Below are 25,571 nucleotides of genomic sequence, written 5' to 3'. Positions count from 1 at the left end.
AATGGGGAAGCCCTAAAATTTGCCTTGCTGCTCTGGTATCCCCATGCAGCTTAGCGAAAATTTGCAATTGAAAGCATCCAAAAAAGAGCAATACAACACGTTTGTTTTTAAAGTGGATTAGATTACAAGGAGAAGTCCTACCAAGAGTGGTGTCTATTCTTAGGACTTGAAACGCTGAAAGAAACAAGAGACAAAGCCGACTGGCTCCTTTTTAACCAGCTATTAAATGGTTCCAAAATTGCCCTCACCTCATCTCACAAATAAACTTCAACGCACCGACAAGAGCTTTAAGAATCCATCCACTCCTTAAACCATCCTATGCAAGAACAAATTACGGATACCAGAACTACTATAATAGGAATGTAAGATTAATGAACAAAGTAAACTTGTAGATATTCGATTCCCCTCGAATATCCCTTTTTGCACATTTACTTTTTCTTTTCCTTAGAAATTAATGGTGAAAATTAATAGAGAAAATAGGGGACGTCGAAAATTTAAATAAGTTCAAGGCAGAACTAGATAAGCATTTGGAGTGAATGGATGGGTGAAACAACAGCAAAATGGGAGGGAGAATGCATAAGTCAAAGGCTTTTTAGGGGGTGTTCCCTTGAAAAAAGATATCAATATCAATAACAACATACATTTCTTAAGTTGTACAAGTATTATACAACAGATAAACCATAAAAATTAATCGAAAATTTCTATTTCAAGAGTTTAGGAAAGTTACTCGAATCAGTCATCTCTCGTGATGTGTTCAAATAGGAGCTTCTTGCGGAATGTCACCAATATTACTAAGTAAACTAGTCGAGCCATGTGGGAGAAGGATCCCATGAAAAAAAAAATTAATTCCAACACCTGCCAATAGGAGATAATATGGCGCTACACAAAAGGAAAGACAATACAAAGTACCATCAAATAAAAAGCAAAACACTTAACGAAATTAATTTTTTATTTGTGATCCTTGGTTTGTTTCTTTGTTTACCTCAATCCGTTTGGATACAAACAGTTTTTGTATGATTTACTCTTTCCACTTAATTTTTTTTAAGATCTGATACCAACTGGTAATATCTGAGATGAAGTCCAATTTTGCATCGCAATCCTCAGCCAGCAACAATATAGAAGCCTAAAATTATCCTGAATTAAGAATAGTAAAGTTTAGGGCTTGATTGCTTCAGGAACGTAGCGGAATCGGTCTTGGATTTCTTCAAAAACTTAGCCGAAAAAAAGAATCGAATAAAGTTCTAAATTTTTAACAAGGGTGCATTTTGCAATGAAAAGATAACATAAACCAATAATATTTAAGTAATAAAAGAGAAAAGAGTCTACAAGTAGTATAGAAAATTGCAAAATGTGCAAAATATTTTCTATTTCGGCACTTTCCATCATGCTTATCTCAACTATAGAGGCGATTTAAAACAAACTACTTTCGTTTTCTTTTGTTGCCCTTTCCTCACGGAGGCAGCATGATATTGACCACTTACCATAACCTCCTGACAAACCTACTTTTAACATAGTTGAGCATGCATTATATTCTGGTTGGAGACTGCAAAAGCAGTCACTGCTCAAACCTGAAGATCCCCTCTGTTGCTAACCTAGTGACACCCTAATATTAATGATTAATAATAATGATTTCAGATTCTTACTTTAACACTAACCGAAAGAACTAATCAGCCAAGTTCTGTTTGTATTACCATTCTACACATAATATTTCCTTTTGGTGGGTCTCTAAATATTCTAGTAAAAATAAACATTTGTCTTCAATTACATATTAAAAGAATAAAATCAAAACAATGAGAAATAATGAAATGTTATTTAGATTAGAAAAATTGAATATATATGTGAACACGCGTAAAGCAGAATGTAGAAATTCAAGTAAGGCCATATTATCTTGATAGTAAAAACAATAGCTGTCTGATTAGCAGCTTTTGTTTAGGCACGATTAATTACAGAAGTTTATCTTCTGTTCTGAGGGAAGAAAATAATTGGCGGGTAAAGAAGCAATGTAGGTTCCCCTAGACGGGACAGCTGTTAGCGTTCAGATGCAGCACGAGTTTATTAAAGGGAAATCTTGTGAAACTAATTTGATTGGATACTACGATGGGGTCACAATTGAAACGGATGCATAAAATAATTTTGATATGATATACTTGGATTTCAAAAATATTTTGATAGCGCTGTACATTAAAATCTGCTGTTCAAATTGGTGCAATATGGCATTAAGGACAAATTGCTGCAATGGACAAAAGGGATGGTTGAATGACAGAAGAGAGAGATTGGTAACCAGTGGACACTGCACTTTATGAACTGAGGTGATTACTACACTTGGAAGGCCCAGCGTTGAGCCCATTGTTGTTTCCCATGTTTTTCAATGATACTGATGAAGCGATAAAGTCAAAGTTTGCAAATGACACAAAGGTTGGCACCGTGATAATGATAGTAAGATTTCTAACAGGATGTTCCATTTTACAATACCCCTGACAGTGAAATGACTTGGGGGTAATTGTACAGTCAGATATGAACTTTTCTGAGCAGTCAGACCGGCTGTCAGTGCAACCCATGGGGACTTCTCAATGATATACAGGAACTTTGCTAGCAGCGATAAGGAGGTGAATATCCTGTTGTATAAGGATATTCACCTCCTTATCAGGTCTGACCTTGAGTACTGCATACAGCTCTCCATTTTAGGAAGGACGTAAAGCTGCTGAAACGAGTACAGAGAAGGGCAATGAGTTTGGTGAGGGGAACAAAGGGCTGCTTATAGCAAGAATCGCTTTAGTTCTACAAACTGCATTGTTCGAAGACTAGGCACTTACGAGGCGATCTCATGAGGTGTTTAACGATTGGAATGGTTTCAGCAATCACAATGCTGGTGGGATTCTTCCGCTTGAGCAGATTACGCCATTGCTGGGCATAAATTCAGTTTGAAGAAAGAGTTGAAGAATAGATGTGCGGAAATTTTCCTTTAGCGAGTGAGTAGTTGATTGCTGGAAAAACCAACTTCAAACTGGCGTTGTTAAATTTGACAGCTAAAATAAATTCAGGGAAGAAGTGAACGAACTTTCGTTTTGAATGGATGGGTGTAATGGAAGGTTTTTTTTCTGTCCGATGCTATATAAGCTTGCTTTCTTGCACAATTTGCCATTACTAATGCTGATATCTGCTTAGCCTTTTCTTTTAGTTCAAAAATTAACAATTTATTTATTTATTTATTTTATTTATTATTTTCTTATAGTCTACAGTGGTGTTTCCCAACCTTTTTTTACCCTGCGCCACCTAAGTGTTTCTAAATTTCTGATGCCCCCTATGTAACATTGGGAAACACCGATATACATATTTTTTATATTCAAAAATTTAATTATTCCCTAAATCAAGCCTAATTACAACTTGTTCAGGACACAAGACTTAGGTTTTAGGAAGAAATAATTAGGAAATTATTAAGAAAAAAACAGTAAGTAAATTTTCAAAACATATAATAGACAACTAAAATTCAAGTACAAAATAATTTATATGAAAGATTTTTCTATAATTTAATTTTAGTAATTATTATTTAATTGTTTAATAATTTCAACATGCCATGTGAAGTCACTTCTAGATGAGTGCACTAAATTTAATGAGACCCTTGTGCTTGATGCTTGCCGCAGAAAGATTTTATATTGGGCTCCAATTTAGTCAGCTTCAGTCTCAAGTCTCCCTTTTGTGATATCCAGTCGATTTCTTTTCTTTAGTAACAAATCATTTATGGCACTAAATCCACATTCAGCTAAATATGAAGATGGAAACGGTAACAATAGCTCTCTTGCAAAGTTGGTTGAATTTGGGTATTTAATTTCTGTTTCATCACAAAGCCATGCCATCGCTCGCTCCTTTTATATTAAATAAAGTTTTAACTGACTCATCATTTTGCATTTCTGAGAGTTCTTCTTGGTACTGCATTGAGACAAATCCACTAACATTGGTTGCATCATCCAGGTTGGAAAATCAATTTGTTTTAAATCAGATAACCTTTCTTTTAAATCAGCGGACAGAATTTTCAGATGATCGACAATAACAAGTACAGCAGTATCAGTCACTTCACATTTTTGCAGCCAACGAAACTGTTCAAAATTTTTATTACAAATATGCTTTTGACATAATTCAATAAATGTAATGAAACCAAGTATCTTTGCTTTTGGATCGACGAGCGTTTTATTTGTTCCTTGAAGTTGTTTATTTAATATATTTAGTTTTTCAAAGATATCGGTTAAATAACTCACAAATGCTTTACCATCGACCGTTAACAGGTGCTTCATTTCAGGTTTGTCACTTAAAAAGTAACTAAGAGTATCAAATAGTTCCATAAATCTTTTCAAGCAGTTCCCTTTCGAGAGTCACCTTACTTCAGTGTGAAGTAAAACTCTCACATGGTCTGCATTTTGTTCTTTGCAAAAAAGCTTGAAGAGACGCTCACATTTAGCATTAGCTTTAATAGCATTGACACACTTTATAACTTTATAACTTTATAATTATCAATTTTAAGCAGCCATTTTTGTTGCCCATCATATTAGGAGCACCATCTGCAGCACAAGATGTTATATTTTTCATTGGTATATATCTTTGGAGGTAGTGGTGCCCTCTAATGATTTACAGAATAACGTTTCTTCAGCAAAATTACCTTTATCAATATATCTTACATAAGTTATCAGTACGGCTTCACTGTCTCTCAAAGTTGATTCATCCATTTGCACTGAGAATTTTCTTGTTTTCAGCTTTCCAACAAGTTGTATTTCAATATCTTCACTCATTTCATCTATTCTTCTGCTAACAGTATTGTTATCGAGTGGCATAGCTTTCACGTCTTTGTCATCTTTTTCCAGAACTGTTTTAAGAAATGCTGATATTGATGGTTTGATTAAATTCTCTCCTATAGTATGATTTTTCCCAGATTTAGCAATGAGTAAAGAAATTTCATAACTAGCCTCAAGAGTACGGTTGGACAGTTGAGTATGAGACTTCAATGTTGCTCTTTTTTCAAAATTCTTCTTTAAAGTTTGAAAGTAATTTAAATCTGAATTTTCACGAGCATTATGTTTCGCCTTCAAATGCGCCTCAAGACGACCTCGCTTCATTGATTCGTTGGTCAAGCATTGTTGGCATAAAAGACAAAAAGGTGACCTTTGATCGTGGACAGCGGGTATGAAACCAAATTTTAAGTATTCCTCTGAATACTGACGAACCTTTTTTTGTAAACAAGCAGATAAGTCTAATTTGTCAAAAATGTGATAAGTGCATTATAATAAAGTATTTATTATTTACTGTTATGTGACACGTAGATATCTTCGTTATTGTACTTTTAGCGTGAGTAATAAATATTTGTATACTGTATTCGAATATATGCGTGTTTATATGAGAATGTGATGTTTATTTTTCCTCTCCTGCAAATTCGAGTTTTTGGACTTATTTGCTTATTTACTGAGACCACAGAAATATACATATACGACAAATGTATACCATTGTGTATCACGGTTCTTCATTAATAATAATTCTGTGTGCGGACAAAGTAATTTTTATTTCGATCTGAGATCGCCAAACCTATACAAATGTACAGTAATGACGCCCAAACGAGCGTTGGAGTATGAAAGCACAACATGTTTATTTCAAATTGAGATACCAACAATTCTTTTTTTGTGCAAGTTAAATCATAGTAGGTCGTTGTTTTAAACTCTAGACGAGCAATTTTTAAAATTCTCCCCTGAACAATCAAATTTTCCCCATGTGGGGCTAGGGACCCACGTTGGGAAACACTGGTCTAGAAGCTATAAGGTGGCAGTCCCACCATTAGACTTAATCCGGGAAAGGCTGGTACTCGAAATAAGCTCAAGGATTGAAAGAGGACTGATCTCAAGGGTAACGAATTAAGGAACTTAAAATGGCAACTTGGAACGTTAGGGGAATAAATCACAAATTAGAAGAATTGACCATGGAACTAAAAAAAGAAATATTGACATAGCAGTCATTACCGAAACAAAAAAGAAGAACAAAGGATCCAAAGAAATAGGTAACTTCATAATGATATACTCCAGTGTACCAAGTGAAATGTGGGCATCATCGGGAGTTGCTGTTAAAATAAAGAAAGAATGGGAAAACAAAATATTAGACTACTCTTGGATATCACCCAGAATATTAAAATTAAGACTAAAAATTCTATCTTATACAGTAACAATCATTGGCATCTACGCACCAGTAAAAGGCAACATTGATGAAACCGCAGAATTTTATGACGAATTACAACAGATCATAGACCAAACTAACAAAAACGAGTATCTCATACTAGCAGGAGATTTTAATGCAAGGGTTGGTGCTCAATCAGTAGACAAATGTATAGGATCAGAAGGCGAACCCGAGGTCAACAATAATGGAAGATGCCTGATAGACTTCTGCATTTTTAATAAACTTAAAATTACAAATACTTTTTTCAGACAAAAGAATATCCATCAATTTACATGGGAAGCAATAAACACAAAGCCTATAATAGATTATATTATCAATAATGAAAATTTAAATGACAAAATAAAGACACAGGAGTATTCAGAGGCAGTGAAATTGATAGTGATCACTACCTAGTAGAAAGCGCTTTCAAAATAAAAAGAAATTAACTTAATGAAAAGAAGAAAATACCAACAAAAACTACTAAGAAATTAAAAATACATTTGTTGGAAGACGAAAGCACTAAATTCCTGTATGAAAGTCGATTGAAAGATAAACTTAAATCAGATGAAAGTGATAATGTTAAGGAAATCTGGTCAAACATGAAAAAATCAATTCTGGGAGCTGCTGAAGAAAGTCTTGGATATAAACCTATAAAAAATAAAAACTGGCTAAGAACTTGGAATGAAGAATTGAAACACACAATCAATAAGGAAAAAAAGACCTGTAAACTGTTCCTACAAACTAAAGATCTCCACCTACATATAAAATATAAAAAGCTTAGAGCAGAAGTCAGAAAACTAACCAGAAGAATCCGACGAGATGACTGCGATAAATTATTAAATCTTTAGAACGTGACATCATGGGCCCACAGAGAAGAAGTTTTAAAATTTTCAAGAAATTACAACTAGACACAAATGATCAAATAAAAACCAACTCCATTTCCCAAGAAGAATTGAAGCAACACGATTCCAAACTACGGTATAACCCAGGCACTAGGGAACTGGAAGATGAATCTGTAATAACCAAAGATGAAGAAAATATAACAATGGAAGAACTAGTTATTATTACAAAAATCAAAAAACTGAAAAAGCCCAGGCATAGACAATTTGAACGTAGAACTATTTAAATATGGGGCACCTTGCTGAAAAACGCACTACTAAAATTATTTAACATCATATGGCATAAGCAACAGATACCCAAAGATTGGGAAACAGGAACAGTAATCAATTTACACAAAAAATGCTCCAGAAATAACCATAACAACTACAGATGGATAACACTGACGTCAATTGCTGCAAAGCTATACTCTAATATACTAAAGAATAAACTTAATAAATACAGTGAACAATTCTTAGAAGAAGACAAATGTGGGTTCAGAAAAGGGAGAAGCAGAATACATGCCATTTTCTCATTACAACAATTTTTTGAGAAAAGAAGAGAATATCTGACTTCACCTATTCGGGAAATTTAATATCAAATGAAGGGAAAGACATCCACACTAAACTACAAAAATATAATAAAATGAATGGAATGATCAAACGCCACTTCGGAAAACAAATGACAACTGAAACAAAATCACGATTGCACACCATCACCTCAAGACCAGCCCTCTTCTGCAGATTGTGGTCATAAATAAGAAAGATGCACACAAACTAGAAGCAGCACAAATGAAATTTTTAAGATCATTATTAGGCTTTACAAGACTAGACCACCAAAGAAATATAGATATCCGCGAGCAATTAAAAGTGCATAACATTGTAAATGACATAGAACGGTATCAGGAAAAACGGATCAGCCATATAGAAAGAATGAACCCAGACCGGATCCTAAAATTAGCCTTTAACTACAAACCTACAGGCAAGAGAGATGTTGGTCGACCAAGACAACGATGGCGAGATCAAAACCACTTCCAAGAGCTGCAACGGAACAGGTCTTAAAAGACCAAAACCGGACCAGGTTCATGATGATGATTTATAATTTTTATTTATTTTTTTTGTGGCAATACTTTTCGTTTCATTCTTGATATTCTGACGCAGTTGTACTGAGGAAATATTACGGCGCACTTTTTATTGGGCAGCTCCGGAAGGCTTCACAACTTTTTAACCTGGTTTTGTTGCTTAGTTTAAGACCATTCACCAGCAGTTAAAGTTTGCCTGATTCACTTTTGCGACAACCCTGGGAAATCTCCTTTCTGAAATTTTAACCTTCGGATCTTGGGCATTCCCGTTTTTCCGTCCTTGCTATTCGTAATCCTTTAACTGAAAATCACGGAATTCCTGCTGATTCGAAGAAGGATCGGTCCGAAATTAGTAGTCTATTTTAGGCTATAGGCAGTTTGGTCACCTTTCCTTTCAAACTGTATTAAATATTCCCTCTTTCTGTTATCACAGTCATTTAGGGCGCATTGCCTTCAGGCTCTCTTCAATATACAAAGCCACATGAAATCATCCAATTCGAAGAAGATCCACCAATTTTTCTCAAACAAGTTTACAATTTGTCAGTTATAGTGAGGAAAAATTGCTGTCGGTGAATAGGTAAGAAATTTTAAATATTTTGGAATGAAATAGTGAATTGCACAGATGTTCAAGTGAAGTGTTATGGTGAAGGCGAACTTAATTTTTTTTTTCTTAAATTCTCTGATGATAATTGTCATTTTCCAAATTTTAAAACTTCGCTGAACTGAAAATCCATATTGTCACGTCTATGTGTGTTCAAATTCATCATTATATGTAGATAATATATTCGGAGTTTCTTACTCAGATGGCCTCCGCAGCCGAGTTGTCGGGAGCCGTCGTGCAGTGGCATACATACACTGTTCGAGGAGACCGGGTTGCAATGGTAAATTCGGCCAATCTACCAACCTGCACTGGACCAGCGTGGCAGATTATGGTCCATTTCCATGAACATGAATCGTTGAGAAGGCTTTCGTCCTACAGTGGATTTTTAATGGTTGCACTTTGTCTTTTTTCCTTTTCATTCGTTGCTGCTGCTGACAAGACAGAGTGGCTTCTCATTGAATGTTTCTAGACTTCTTTTTTTCGTACACATTGTTTTCCTATTTCTTTATTTTTCTCTTTATTTTATTTATTGTATTTTTTTTTCTTCTTTTATGGAGCGAATTCAGTCTCGAAGATTTTAATTAATATTATTTTAGGTATTAACTGCAGTTTCTTTTTATCACAGCTCAGTTACGTTTGGAGCCGACCTTGACCATGACCCTGTACTGGAGGATTACCAGACAATTAATGGCCATATGAGGCAAGGAAGCATAAAACTTAGGCTATAACATAATACAGTATTCCAAGTGTGGTTTTATTACCAACAATGTAAACGATTATTTCCTGTGGGGTTCAACCTGTTCAGCCCCACAGAACACAAAAGGAGAACACAGAACACAACAGGTATTATTCAACAGATAAATCGAAAATTTTAAAGTTCAGGAGTTGTGGAAAGCTCTTCGAATCAGAATCTCTGGTGATGTGTTCAAATAGGAGTTTCCTCGACCGATTTAGCGACGTGGCATTTTTGATATATTCAGTAAAATTATTTCAGTTTTTAGCGCCTCTGTATTTTATATTTTTCTGTCCGATTTAACTTTTTTTTTTAAAAGCGTAACTTTCAGGTTTGCTTCTTTTCTAGAATCGTACGATATTTCGTCTTCTGTTGTTGTAAAAAGGGATCTGAAGAGAGGAGGAAAGTTTGGAGTGTTCAAAGCATTGCAGACAAAGGCCACCTGAGCTTTCTGTAACAGTTGGTAGAGGCTTAAAAATCTTTCTTTCTTGTATCTCGAACTGGCCACAATGCACTGGAGGGGAAGCCTAAAACTTAATGAACGCATATATTGAGACTGGCTTGATTATCGCAAGGTTTTCTTGGTCCCATGGTACCCCATGATATGATTCCATAAGTGAGGTGAGGCTGAATTAAGGAAACGAATACTAGTCTGAGGAGGGAAGGGGACTGCCAGGCAGAGTCTCGGGCATTTGTTTGTTTGTTATTTGGTTTTTAGGAGCATTAGCAACTAAGGTCATATTGCTCCGGGATATGCGGGGGTCATTCCCTGACCTTTTCGCATCCTCCGTATTTGGTGGTGACGGGCTCGAACCCCGGTCTAATCAGGAAGCGTGTGCTACGCACTGCTGCTCCCGCCCACCTGGCTCCTGAGGCGAGAGGCTTGGGCGAGTAATCTCCCTAGTGATCAAGTCTTCTTTCGTAAGGTGATCATCTGTTCGTCCCAACTCAGCTAATTATCAAGCAAGATTCCTAGAATCTTGGTATAATTCACCATTTCAAATTATTTTCCTTTGTACAGGGTTGCCATAATTTAAGTATCCCTATTATGAAAAACATTTTCATTTTTAGTTTTTTTTTTTCCTTGACCTTAAGAGGTATTCAATGCCTCAAGACGCCCTTTACTTTTGCCACAGGCGTTTAGTTAGTCAATGACGTCAGGCCGTTCTCCTGTGTGCGGGCAAGTGTCGAAAATGTTATATCCCCAAGAAAGAAGAAGGCAGAAGGCGACTACGGTCAGCAGTAGGAAAATTAAGGAAACGCACTTTAGTATATAAATAAATACCATCAGGCGACATGTTTCCTCGCGTAATCGGAATCCGATAAACACATAACTGTCATTTCGACACTCCGTGCATGGTACAGTATCAATTTATTTCTGACAACCCCCCCTGGAAAACGACGGAAACTGCCCTGTACAAATATCGTATTGCTTTCTCCAGATAACATTTCATTTCTTAGTAGTCTCTAGTCGCAACAGGTGCCAGGTCCTAAGGTTTATTCTTTCCCCCACATTCTTCCCCATGAGATCAGAACAAGTCATGGGAAGCATCAAATAGGGGATGCAGAGATATACTATATATATTTTTGAAAAGGAGAAAGCAATTGGCATTAACATTTGGGTGAGACCGAGAAGAGAATAGACCAATGAGAGATTGGGAAGATTTTTTGTGGCTTAGTGCGTGAAGAACAGAAATGATTTTCTGGAAGAGAAATACGTCCCCCGAGGCGGCGCATAGTTCTTTGGGTAAGTCAACCCTCGTTGTTTAATGACAAACTGTTCTAAATTGCCCCAACGTCGAACCTAGACACGTTTTTAAAGCATTTACAAGACATCTTTCCTCATAAATATACCCAGACAATTGTTGTAACAATTTCTTAGTACTCAGTTTTAATAGATAATGTGACTTATTAATCTACTTGTCAAAATACTAATTATACAATGGAGTAAATATATTGTCCTGTTCTAGCATTAGAACAGTTGTATGTTATGACAAACAACGATCACGTTGGTTACTTGTGATGAGCAAAGAGCCACCTACATGAAGCACGCTAATACCCAGTTATACCAACAGTAATAATGTTTCAACCTGCTATAAAGTTGTATCTAACCTGTCTCATATAAGTGACACAAATCATATATTCATTTTAACGTTCTGCTGTACACTTTAGTATATTAATAAACCTTATTTTGTTTGTTTACCCTTTTGCGTCCTGATCATTCTTTCTAGTTACACACAATTCACCGAATAATTTTTGTAAAGGAATTATAGTTAATGAGGGGCTTTGGAAGCCCAATCATACAGAAAGGAGCCCAAAGTATAATCACAACGCGATCCTTGATGCTGCGAGCTTAGTCACATTGACATTCTGAGTGAGGGCTCAGGATTTATTGTTCTAATTTAACTGCTAGATGATCATTTAAAACCCAAGTTTTTCTGAATACACATGGTAGCGTGCGGTCTTGCTGGAAGCGGAGTGAGCCACGAGTTCGTTGATTGGCAAGAGCACACAATACGACACAAAACCCGGTGGAACACTATTCAGAGGTCTCTATAAGTGTAAGTAATAAGCGGAATTCCACCAAAATCAGTAAGTAAAGTATTCAAGACATGGGGAGAAGGATCCTATGAAAAAAAAAAAATAATAATAATAATTCCAAAGTCTGCTGATAAGGGATAATATGGCGCTATAGAAGAGGAAAGACATCACAAACTACCATCAAATATATAAGACAAAACTTAATGAAATTATAAATTTCTATTTCTGCTCCTTGGAAAAAAAAAAACAGAAAGAAACTTTCTTTGTTTTCCTCAATCCGTTTGGATATAAATAGTTTTCGTACGATTTAACCTTTCCTCTTAATTTTTTAAGATCAGAAACCAACTGGGAATATCTGAGATAAAGTGCAATTTGCCATTACAGTCCTGTAACAGCAACAATATAGAAGCTTAAAATTATCCTGAATTAAGAATAGCAAAATTTAGAGCTATATTTCTTCAAAAACTTAGCAGAATCAAAGAATCGAGCACCGTTTCTAAATTTTTAGCGAGTGCGTACATTTTGCAATGAAAAGATAACATAAACTAATAATTTTTAAGTAATAAAAGAGTCTACAGTTGTATAGAAAATGGCAAAACATTTCCTGTTTCAGCACTTTACTTTTTGCTTAACTCAACTATAGAGGCTAGTGTCACGATAATATCTTCAGACTCTTACTCGAACACTAACCACAAGAACTAATCAGCCCAGTTCTATTTATATTTACCATCCTACACATAATATTTCCTTTCTGTGGGTGTCTAAATATTCCAGTAAACATAAACATTTCTGTGAAATTTGATAATTACAGAATGAAGCCAAAACAATGAGAAATACTGACATGTTATTTATTTTAGAAAAATTTAATATATATGAATAAACGTAAAGTCGAATGTAGAAAACTAAGTAAGGCCATACTGACTTGGTATTAAAAACAATAACACTCTGATTAACAGCTTTTATGTAGGCACGATTAATAACAGACCTGTTAGTTTGACTTCTGTTCTGAGGGGAAAAAATAGTCGTTCGTTAAAGAAGCAATGTAGGTTCATCTAGACAAGACAGCAGTTAGCGTTCAGATCAGCATGGGTTTGTTAAGGGGAAACCTTGTCAGACGAATTTAATTGGATATTACGATTGGTCACAATGGAACTGAATGAAAAAAATAATTTTGATATCATATACTTGGATTTCAAGAAATATTTTGATACTGCTGTACATTAAAGTCTACGGTTCAAATTGGTGCAATATGGCATTAAGGGCAAGTTGCTGCAATGGACAAAAGGGATGGTGAAATGGGAGAAGAGCAGTGTCCACTGGTAATCAGTAGACACTACTCTTTATGAACAATTAAGGGCAAGTTGTTGCAATAGACAAAACGGTTGGATGAATGGGAGAGATTGGTAATCAGTGGACACTGCTCTTCATGAACTAAGGTGATTACTGTACACCTGCAGGGTCCAGCGTTGAGCCCATTGTTGTTTCCTATATTTATCAATGATACTGGTGGTAATGCTAGTCCGATTTCTAACAGGATGATCCATTTTTCGGTACCCATGGTAGTGAAAAATACTTGGGGGTAATTGTTCAGTCAGATGTGAAGTTTTTTCATCAGTGCAGACCGGATGCCGAGCAGCTCATGGGGCCTTTTCAATGATATACAGGAACTTTGCTAGCAGGGATAAGGAGGTGATTATCCTTTTCTACAAAGCAATGGTCAGGTCACACCTTGAGTACTGCATACAGATCTAGAGTCATCATTTTAGAAAGAATGTAAAGTTGCTGGGACAAGTACTGAGATGGGCAATGAGATTGCTGAGGGGAACAAAGGGATGCTCATAGCAAGAAACGCTCCAGTTCTGAAAACTGCATCGTTTGAACGCTGGGCACTTACTAGGCGATCTGAATGAGGTGTTGAAGGCTTTTAATGGTTTCAGCAAGCTCACTGCTGATGGGATTCTTCCGTTTTCCCAGATTACGCCACTGCAGGGCAGAAATTCAATTTGAGTAAAGACAGTTAAAGAAGAATAGATGTGCGGAAATTTTCCTTTAGAGAATGGGTAGTTGATTGCTGGTACATCAGACTGCAAAGTGTAGTTGTTAAATTTGACACAAATTAAATTCATGGAAGAACTGGACAAACAGATTGTTTCTAAATGGTTGGCTCGAATGGAAAATCACTTCTTTTTTTTTGCCCGTTACTATATAAGTTTGCTTTCTCGCACCATTTGCCATTATTAATGCTGATATCTACTTAGCCTTTTCTTTTTGTTCAAAAATCAACAATTTTTCTATTTATTAATTTTATTTATTTATTTGTTATTTATTTATTTATTTTTTTTTTTGGAAATATTTTTCATTTTACGCTTGATATTCTGATGCAGTCTTACTGTGGAAATATTATGGCGCACATTTCTTTGGGCAGCTCCAGAAGGCTTTGCAACTTTTTAACCCGATTTTGCTGCTTTAATAAAGACCATTCACCAACAGTTCAGGTTTGCCTTATTCACTTTTAATTAGTTCGATGTAATTATTTAAATGAAAGTTTTATTTTCGTGTCTCCGGATAGTTGTATTTGAAGAGAGACAGTAAAAAGTAATTTCATTACATTCTCTCATTTTCCCTATGGGAAACGAGGGGGTACAGAGAAATTGCTATTTATCTGGGGACCATAAAGCAAAGTTCCATTCCGGGCGCCAACCTATAATTCTGATTATTCATCATTGTTCATAAACTTCGAAAATTTCCTTTCTGATATTTTTAGCTTCCATTCCCCCTTTTTCCTTTAACTGAAAATCACGGAATGCCTGCTGAATTCGAGGAAGGATCGGCTCGAAATTTTAGGCGAAAGGCAGTTCGGTCAACTTTCCTTTCGAACTGTATTAAAATGTTCCCACTTTCTGATATCACTACTGAGCATTAACACCCCGTCTGTAAAGTAGGGTAGATTGCCTTCAGGCTCTCTTCAATATACAAAGCCACATGACATCAGCTAATTCGAAGAACATCCACCAATACCAGAAAAGGACGGAGTGGGGAAGAAGCACATTAGACAAAGCAGTTCTTTTTGTGAAGAAAGAGTGCAGATCACAAGTGGTGTTATTCACTTCTGCTGCCTTAGTAATGGCCTTCCTTGTGATTAATTTTTCTGAAGTAATTTCACAATTTGCCAGTTATAGTGACGCCACATTGCTCTTGGTGAACAGGTAAGAAATTTATAATTTATTGGAATGATAAAAAGTGAATTGCAGAGATATTCAAGTGAAGTGTTATGGCGAAGTAGAACTTAATTTTTTTCTCTCTTTTTCTTCTTTCCCATTTTGCTTACTTTATAGAGCGAATATTGTCTCAAATATTTTAATTAATATTCTTTTTGTTATTAACTGCAGTTTGTTTTCATCGCAGCTCAGTTAGATGCATTTTTCCATATAGTTCCGCATAGAATACAGATTTATTTATTTAACGGTTAAATATATTTCTCAGATAAAATACAAAAGAATAATTAGCATCTTTTTCTGGACAAAATTATTTCTTTCCAGTTAATTTCCGATTGTGATAATGACGTACTGCATAATACGCACCCGGATAAAGATTCTGTTATGTACATTTAACAGGAGATTTGGCAATCCTTCAGTATGATCACTGTGGGATCATACTGAAGGATTGCACTCAGGGAGTGCCGCGCATGCAGCTTCATAACTACAGTTTCTGTGACCAGTCGGAATACGATTCACAACAAGTTGGAGCTGACAGTGACCATGAATCCTCATGGAATCCTCTCTACTGTAGGATTACCAGATAATTAATTGTTATATGGTGCAAGCAAGCCTAAGACTTATGCTATAACACAGTACAGTATTCCAGTGTGGTTTTATTACCAACAGTGTGAACGATTAACTTCTGTGGTGCTCAACTTGGCCAACATAAAAAAATGATAAAAATGTACCACTTAATAATGCATATTCAAAAACTTTTCCAAACAACTCCTAAATAAAACAATGTAGGGAAAACACGGTATTATTTTACCTATAATTTAGGAGGCGATATATTTCCTGCATTAATTATAATATGTCTTTTGTCAGAGTGTCCAAAGTCTATGACTCCAGATCATCCATCGATTCTTCAACATTTCTGAAACGCTAAATTAGTATCCGCCCAAGTTTCATCTTAAAAACATCTGAGTTCTTCCCAGAATTTCGGTAATGCGTAATTCGAAAGCAATATTGGATACTGGTCTGCCAAACATGCGAGTGATCTGACCTCCAGGTGCCACAATCTGATCTGAAACCATAGAATGCCATTGGTTACATCGAGTTACAGATCCAGGGTGTGGCTCCTCCATGACGGACCGTTGCAAATCTGCGGGATGTAATCCATGCCACCTTAATTAAGAACAAAGGCTGTTCACTGAGTGTTTGACGTCATCATAAGTGGACCATCACTGCACAGAATTGAGGAAAGCGAAAGAAAGTGTTGAACGTAAATCTACTTTATTTCAGGGTGATAATTTTTGTTTACCATAACATTCTGCGGAAATGAATAGAACACATTTTACAGTTAACCTTTTTAATACACATTGAACGTTTTACATGTAATTTGTAATCCAACTAATGTATACATTTATTTATTAAATATAATAATTTTATTTCTCTAGTTGAACAGTAATTATATTTCTTTGAATTCATCCGTTTTTCAATGTTTGAAGTTTACATAATGTGTTGCTTTTAGTGCATCATTTTTCTTTTTGCAATAATTGTTGAGCAAAACATTGATAATGGTATTAATTAGAAAATTTAAATTATTTCTCAAAAATAGCCATTTCTACAAAGATCATTCAAACAAAATTCAATTGTTTCGAAGAAATTTCACATAAGGAATGATAAGAAATGATATATAAGAAATAATTTTCGAAATAATATAAAACTATATACAAGAACAATGTTCGATTCAGAGTACAACAGTCCACCACTGTCCTAGGATAAAAAACACTCAGCTGTGGAGGATTTGTCGATAGGGAAATACTAGTACACAAATAATGGTCTTAAAGTTGCACTGGTACTCTCCTCAAGAGGAGAGCAGACTCACTATTAGGCAAGTTGTGATGATGTTTTCACTGGACTGTGTATAAAATTGGTGTCATTTACGCATTATTGCTTTTGTATATATGAACATGAAAATTAATAAAAAAATCATTAAATCCTTTTTACCATGGTGAGTCAAATGTCACAATGACCTCGATAGTTCGATCAACTAATTAAAGACAAACTCAAACCATCTACCACAGAAAGAAAGTCTGTTTGAAGTTCAATGTTTCTTTTGTTTTACATAATTCAGAAAATCAAGAATTTCCCATTGTTTTCACCCGAACTGGATTACATGAAGTTACCTTGGAATTTCTATTATAAAAGCGAGATCTTAATGTGTTGACCATTTTCCTTCATCTTTATGATTTTTATTTTGGCATTTTGTTTCTGAGTAATAAGCCCATTTTTCACGTTGCCAACTAATAAGAGATCCTTCAATTATCCATCTTATAACATCATCATTCGAAAACATTGTCCACACCTGCCTTGACAGGACACAACGTGCTTTGTGTTAATAAAACCACTTATTGGAACACCTAGTTTAATGTAGCTCATCCTGAAAACTCATTGGCAAGATGTCTTCTGTACATTAAAATTCACTCTTCTCTGTAGATCAAACAGAAAGAAAATTTCGGATATATCGGCATATACTGTTCTGGTAAGGTAAGATAACTGTGCATTTACCAGCTGATTGTTCAGTTTTATGGTTGAATGATTCAGACCTTGTTTTTAAGAAGTTTTACAAAAATACAAATTTAAATAAGTTTGAATATACAAATCTTTAAATATTGTATTGTGTATAATAAAAAAGGAATAGAGAGAATTTTCGCATACCGGAAAAAAAAAAAAATTAGGAACCTTATGCAATTGGCAACAGTAGAAAACTTAAAGTAGGTTATTTGAATGTTGACGCATGGTATGATTAAATCTACTTTATCAGGTAAATACTGAATGCTGTCCTGGAGCTTTTTAATCGATCCGTGCATGGGGTGGAACCACCGGTGGAAAAGTCCTGAATTCAAGTACCATTTTTATTAGCCTTTATCCCATCCTGTATGGATTAGTCCATCTCAGGCGAGGGTAGGTTGATCTTTTCTCAACGAAACTCTGTTTTTCGTCCAACAGAACAAAAAATGTTCCACAGAACACACGCAATTTGCAGACAGTACAGAAAGTGCAATATGGTCTTAGTATTTGATTCCCCTAAATCTCACTACAATTGAGCATGGCGGAAACAGGTGAAATTTCCGATTTTCAGAAATCAGTTGCCCTCAGAGCATCTTTCACAGGAGTCACAATTCAGAAATCTAAGAAATGATTAGAGAGTCTATTATGAGATTGATGAGGTCCAATCAACAAATGATTGATGATTGGCACTCATCTCAAAAGTATACATTGAGTGGAAGGCTAAATCAGAATGCAACTCTAAAAGGTAGAGTTGAGGCAAAAAATTGATACTCGTAGAAGAAGACCGCAGAAATGGAAATCGAATTTTGCGTCAGAACAGAAGTCCAGTTTACGGTCGGTGTAGATTGCTGAGCAATAGTCTTCAATGGATTTCTAGTGCAATTTTCCTGTGTTTTATTACGGGGTAGATGAGTTTTTCAAAACTCTTGAACAAACTTAATACACTTAGGTACATTTCTGCTGCTATATGTGGGGGTTGGTTGATTCACTCTTACACTTTTATCGTGCACTTGTCAGGTCTCTTTTAGATTATGGTTTTCTTTTCTATGATTCAGCTAGGAAAAGTGCACTGCTCAGACTTAATATGAGGGGTGATCATTTAATTCGTGGATTAGTGCAAGATCTGAATTGTCATCATCTGAAACTTCTGTGGATTTCTCTTTCTCGAAATACTCTACCTTGAACTTTACACACTTTCTCTACTGTCGCACCAACACATTAAATGCTCGTTGCAAGCCATTTTTTGAAAGACTGCGAACTGCTTCTGTTGTAGCTCCGCGAGCATCACTGTGTCGGATGCAAACGATTGACTTTCAGGGTTTTCTTCAGACATGAAAACGGGAAGAAATCACACGGGGCTAAGTCCGATGAAAGATGGGAGGAAGTGACAGAGACCCGTGGCACCAATGGCAATAATCACTGCCTGCACAAAAATCAGATCTATGGTGCATGCCATTGTCTTGATGGGGAAACCACTTCACACCAGAAAGTTCGGTCATACCGGTATATAGCCTTTCTACCAAGACACTTGTTATCATAAGCTTCATTCATCTCTTTCACTGTTTCCGATGCATTTAAGCTCCCCGTCTGACACAATATGGAAGCACATGTTAATCTGTATATCCGACATGATACTTGCTTCAAAACGATTGTGAGGGTGAAGTGGCTAAAAAAATTCTTCATGCAGCAATAGTTCGACAAGTATTGCCATGTGCATACAAAAAGTCTGCTTAGCAGCGATCATGGGGAGCGCCTCTAAATGGGATTATGGTAAGTTAACGCGGTAAACATAAAACCTTACAGCAGTCTGCGAATTAAATGATCACCCCTCGCACAATGGAAAGAAATATACACTGCCGTAGAAACTCCTCTAAGTGTATTTTGAAAATCCTCTGTTCACAGTCGATATAGTGGCAGATGAACCCCACTTCACATTACAAGAAAAATGTTATTCTTCAGTTAAAAATTAAAGCCTCCGAACCCGTCCCTCTGGACAGTTGCTTTTTAAACCTGAATGGACAGAATTTCTATATTAGCAGTCCGACTGAGAATAGACCCACTCATATGAGAGGATTTGCTACACACCTGGTACATTAACTTTGACAATATATTCCAAGAGTCCGATGTACGTGGTCTCATACTCTCTAGATAGAAACAAATAGTTAAAAGGCCTCGTAAATTCCTAATTTCTACCTAATATATATAAAAAAATAGCGTCTGCCGTTAATGTCTCAGCTGTGTTTCCTTCTTTTACAATTTACATGTCAATACGGTTGGATGTAGCAGTGATTCTGCAGAATTATATGCAATTAAATTAAACTAAGGGAACATTAAGACTTCTCACAATGCTGGCGTTAAATACACCGATTCCATGAGTGCAGTTTTGAACTGCACAAAAAAGTTTCTCTATTGCATCCCATCATAACAAAAATCCTTTCCATCTAAACCATCTATGGAATAAAAAAACCACTCAATGAAGTTTTGTAGAAACCCAGGTCATTCTGGGAACAGAGGTAACGAAAGAGCAGATCAGGCAGCCAAACAACCCAACAGTACAACACCAGTCAATTAACAAGTATCATTTGTGAAATATTTGAAGCATACAATAAAAGTCTCAAAAGATATCAGTGGTCAGAAATCTGGAAGTAACAAAAAATTGCTCCAAATCTAAGAAGAACCAGCATTATGGAATTCTAGCTTCAGGCAAAATATACAGAAAGAATTCTACTAGCAAGATTATGCCTAGCGCATATACGGCAAATCCATAGGTTTTTGTCTAGTGGGGGATTGTCACTTCTATGCATACATTGTTCGTCATCACTTACTGTTAACCATACCTGCCTAGATTGTACATAAATATTCCAATATCAGAAAAAATATCTTTCACTCTCTCTCACGTTTCCGAGTACCATTACCACTCACCCATATTGCTGCAAATAGTGGAAATCTAAATGAACTATATATACCATTCTTATGCCTTCCTCTGTTTACATAAAATTATAAGATAGGCGCATGCATATTTTGGCCGAAGTTGCCCTTACGCCCAAACAACATCAATACCAATATTCACGTTGACTCCTCAACAATTTACTTTACGAATGTCCAGGTTTAACCTCCTATCCAACTAGAAGCAAACTTTAACTCTATCAAATATTCTTGACACTGATGCCGGTTTCTAAGAACTGTTTTTTAACTATTTTATTATTATTAATAATAATATTATTTATTTCTCTGTTGAAGAGACACCCTTGGGACAGCCGCCATTGGTTAGAAGAGTGAGAGTTACATTCTAAGGTATGAAGTGGACCCATGAACAAAAGGTTTCAAAGTTGATGGGACGTTCACCCTGAAAGGTTGAATACAGAATTTTGGAATGCATGAATAATTATGATTTTGTAATAGAATATTTAACTTTTTGGCATCTTTGAATATTTAAAATTTTAACATGATAGATTGGCATCTCGAATACCGAGAATATATAGTTAAAATAATCAAAATTAAATGAAGTTTTTGAGCCGAGTGGCTGTTCACTGCAATTATAGGAGACGATAAGAGTCAGCAAAGACTTGCAGTCTGTAGGCTTTTTCGTTACGAAGCTTTTCCGGTTCAATTCTTAGTTGATTGAAGAGTTCAATTGTGTCTGCTGGAAAAAGGCGACTTAGGCTGTCCAGGTTTTTTAAGTTGCTTTGAAGAGGACGTCATGTTTCAGCAATCTAATGGCTTCTCGACGAGAGTGAAACAAGCCGTGAATACTGAGTCTGCGTGGGTAGCACAGTGGATCGTCACCGTCCTCCCCACACCGGGTTGGAAAGGCCCTGGTTCGAATCCCGTCGATGACGCGAGGAACTTTAGTGGGCTTTTTTCACTCCGTGGCTGAGTTAGTCGGTCTCAGGCGTAGGCAGCAAGGTTTTTTCCTTCACAAACTGAGGTTTTCTTCGTCCAGCAAAACAGGCAAATCGACAAGAGAACACACGCAATTTACAGATACGAATACGGGTTAATGTAATCATTTACGGGTAAACCTAATATAATAATAATAATAATTTATGGAATGTAAACAATGGTTCCAGAGCTGCAACAAATAACCATGAGGAAAGAACGCTTCCCTGTGGCACTCCCTACGAAATGGAGTGAGGGGCAATAAAATCTTCATAACAGATTATGAGGCGTCTTTCCTTCAGAATGTTACACAAAATCTTCAGGAGATTGCCTTGTATTTTGAATTAGAAAGATAAATTTGTTCCAGAGCCGAGATATTATCAAAAGCTGCGAATATGTCTAGGAAGATAACATCGAGCTGTTCCTTATTGTTGAGAGCTTTCTACATCCGGAAAAGGGTCTCAGGAGATTTGTCACGGTTGAACTTCCAGATAAGACGGAATGTAGATGCAGAGGACGATGCCCGAAACAGTGTTGGGTGAGAGCTCAGAGAAGGGTCTTCTAAAAAATTTTCAAATTGGTGCAACTTGTGGTTATGGGTCTATAGTCTTTGGCATTTTTGGTTTCTTTATTTTGGGAATGAGACTGACTATGTAGCTGTTCCATATACAGGGGAGAGTACCTTTTTGAATGATTTCATTGAAATCGTGATGCAACACCTCAATAATGCAAGGGCTGCTGATTTTTGCCATGAAAAGAGGGAAGTTATCAGGACCAACAGCTGCTTTATTAGGAAGTTAATTTATGGCTTTCATAAGGCTTTCTTTTGTAATTCTGGTGGTTATGAGAGGGGTCTTAGTAAGTTTGAAAGGGATTCTTCTTTTTCTACGATTCGGTGAAGGAGGTCAGTTATTCCCTTCCTGTTTGAGGTTGTCCAAATGTCTTCCTGGACTATTCGGTAAAGACAGCAGTAATGAGACCCTTTTTTCTGTTATCACGTACGATCCTTTTTCCTTGTTTGAGCTTTGATAGTACAGCTGCGTAATGTGATTGCTTTTCAGTTTTATGAAGTGAGCACTCTCTTTTTTGTACAGAATGTAGTCATTAGGATGTCCTGTCTTCAGCCACTTCCTGTAAAATCTTTAATTTTTACGAAAGACATATTTTATCTGTGTATTAAACCAGTTTTTGGATTTCCCGGTTATCCTTATAAATAAATAAATAAATAAATCTTTATTGTGAAGTAGATTTACAGCACAATATCCCATCACGGCGACGAGCGCCAGGGGTTCACATATAGATAACATAAGTACAAATAAAAATGGCTACAAAATACAGCGAACATATACAAAAGGCTACAAAATACAGATTACAAATGCAAAAAGAAATACAACTACATCATAAAAACACGGAGCTGAACACAAATACAACTTGGCAGTGATTCAGGTTTCAAGAGCTTTGATAAATTGTGTCTGTCCTTCTTTTTACTTATTATGGTGTCGATGTCGGCGTCCACACGGGTGAGGGCAGCGAGCATCTGCTTGGGAACAAATCTCTCGGTGAGTAAAAGCCTGTTGTGGTGAGCCACAAGTGCTGGTACCGACCTTAGGCTTGGCCTTCGGTGCTGCTTCATAGGCAATTTTGTGAGCTTTAGGGTCAGTAAATAAATAAATTTTCTGTTTATACTCCAGGACGACCAAACGGTCAGAGGAGTGCACAAGATAGATAGAATTCAAGAAACAGCACCGTATTCAGTAGTCACGGGCTTGAACACCGGTCACTCAAGGCACGTGTACTTATGTACCCGCGCGCCCGACCACTGGGCTAGCTGGAGAGCTTCCTCTACATGCTTAGTTCTTGCCATTTGTATTCTCGAAGTTCTTTGAGAATGATGTTTGGCTTGATGTATTTTAATGTAACAGTTAAAATATCCGCCGTCCCTCTGATTGGTTCCAGCAACATTGAGTGTGGTCTCGCTTAAAGCAAAAAGTTATCTGCTAATCTAATGCTGAGTGTTTTGTAATAGACAACATCTAACTGTCGATTTCCTCTAGTTGCTGGAGTATCCAGCTGTTTCAGATTTAGTTGTGTAAGAATAGAGTCAAGATTTCTTTTTCTGTCGGTATGTTTTGGAATTGGCATGTTAACGTCTCCTAAGGATCGTATCTACAGCTGGATTGAGGTTGACCGTAAACCGTATTCAGGTCCTTGAGGTTGTCACAGACATTCTCTCAGATATGCCAGACAAGCTGTACTTGCTACCTGGGAGTCTAAAACGCTGATGGAACTGATATTCGGGTGATACTCAAGTCAAGTGGACCCAATTTCGGCAAAGTCCGGACGGTCTGTGACAGCCAAATCCTCTGCTTGCACCTTCACGATGGTGGGACTGTTAGTAATCCTGGGTATAACCTCCATGCACAAGCACATGGTGGGTGACCACCCAGGTGTGAACCAACGTAAGCAGTGGTCGAGGTGTGGCGCCCACACCACATGGTGGAATGCCGCCCCTCTATGTTACCAGGCAGTACTAGGTGGTAGATGACTCTCATCAACCGGTGAAATACCACCACTTTGCTTATTGGAGGCTTGAAGTGGTGGAACCCATGTTTAGTCTCTAGAGCTAAGTTCCGGTCAGCCCTTCCCTATCTCTTCCATCATGCAGTATGATTGATGACTTTTGAGGTTATGATGAACGTCGTGGCGAGATCCAATATTCCTTACATTTCGAGGGTACAGGTCTAAAACGGTTTTCGCAGGCCGGCCGCTAGTTAGTACACCGGACCGAACCTATTGGTAACTATCTAGGAGGCTTCCGGATCAGCTAGTGTATAATCTTGCTACCTCTACTCTGCCAGATAGTGACTGGAGGGAGTCCGAGTAGTGTGTATGCGGGGAGCATTGTCGAGGCCACGTTATGTCAAGGATCTGGGCATATTCTTACCACATGTACGCCATATCCAAAAATTTCATTACTTCATACAGCATGTCCCACCCACTTTTTCTTACTATTGAATACACCATGAATTGTCAAACTAATAGAACAAGCTTATCTGCGAAAAGATCTAAACCTCCCAAGGATTTCCTAATTCATTTCACAAATATACGTGGTCTCAATTCTAATCTCAACGATGTCCATTTCCACTTGCAGTCTGCCAAACCCCATGTACTTTTTCTGACAGAATCTCAGTTATCGGTTGATTCAACTACTGATCATCTCAGATGCCCAAATTATTCGCTGTATGATTCCTTTCGCCTCAAAGGTGGTACTTGTGCATATGTCCGTTCTGATATTCCCTGTCAGAGACTTGGTAATTTGCAATCTCCTCTCTTTGATCTTCTCTGGCTTAAAATCTCTCTACCTCATTGTGTCAAATTCATCTGTTGTCTCTACCGTTCTCCCAACTCCACTAATCACTTGGAGCTCTTTGACTTCCTCTCGTTGCAACTTGACTTTCTCCAGTCCAACTTTCCTAACAGTGAGGTAATTTTCCTTGGTGATTTTAATGTTCACAACTCCAGCTGGCTTCCGTTTTCTAGTCACACCGACCCAGCAGGTCGAGATGCTGAGGCTTTTGCAATTACTAATGACCTAGCACAGATTGTTCATTTACCTACAAGAATACCGGACAATCCGAATCATACAGCCAATACGCTTGATCTTTTTCTCACAAACAACCCTTCTAAGTACACGGTCGAAGTGAGAGGTCCTTTAGGCACTTCAGATCACAACTTGGTGATTGTCTCTTCTCCAATGGAACCTTTATCTCATGGCTATTCCCAACCTCGTGTTGTTTGGCATTACAAGAATGCAAAATGGGATGACCTACGAGACTCTTTTCTTCTTTTCCTTGGTCGGATTACTGTTTCAAAACTCCTGATGTGAACGTTTGCTCAGATCGT

This window comes from Mastigoproctus giganteus, chromosome 10 (genome assembly GCF_048544385.1).
Source record: "Mastigoproctus giganteus isolate SK-2022 chromosome 10, ASM4854438v1, whole genome shotgun sequence".
In the NCBI taxonomy this organism is placed as follows: domain Eukaryota; kingdom Metazoa; phylum Arthropoda; class Arachnida; order Uropygi; family Thelyphonidae; genus Mastigoproctus; species Mastigoproctus giganteus.
This window is presented reverse-complemented; position numbering follows the sequence as displayed.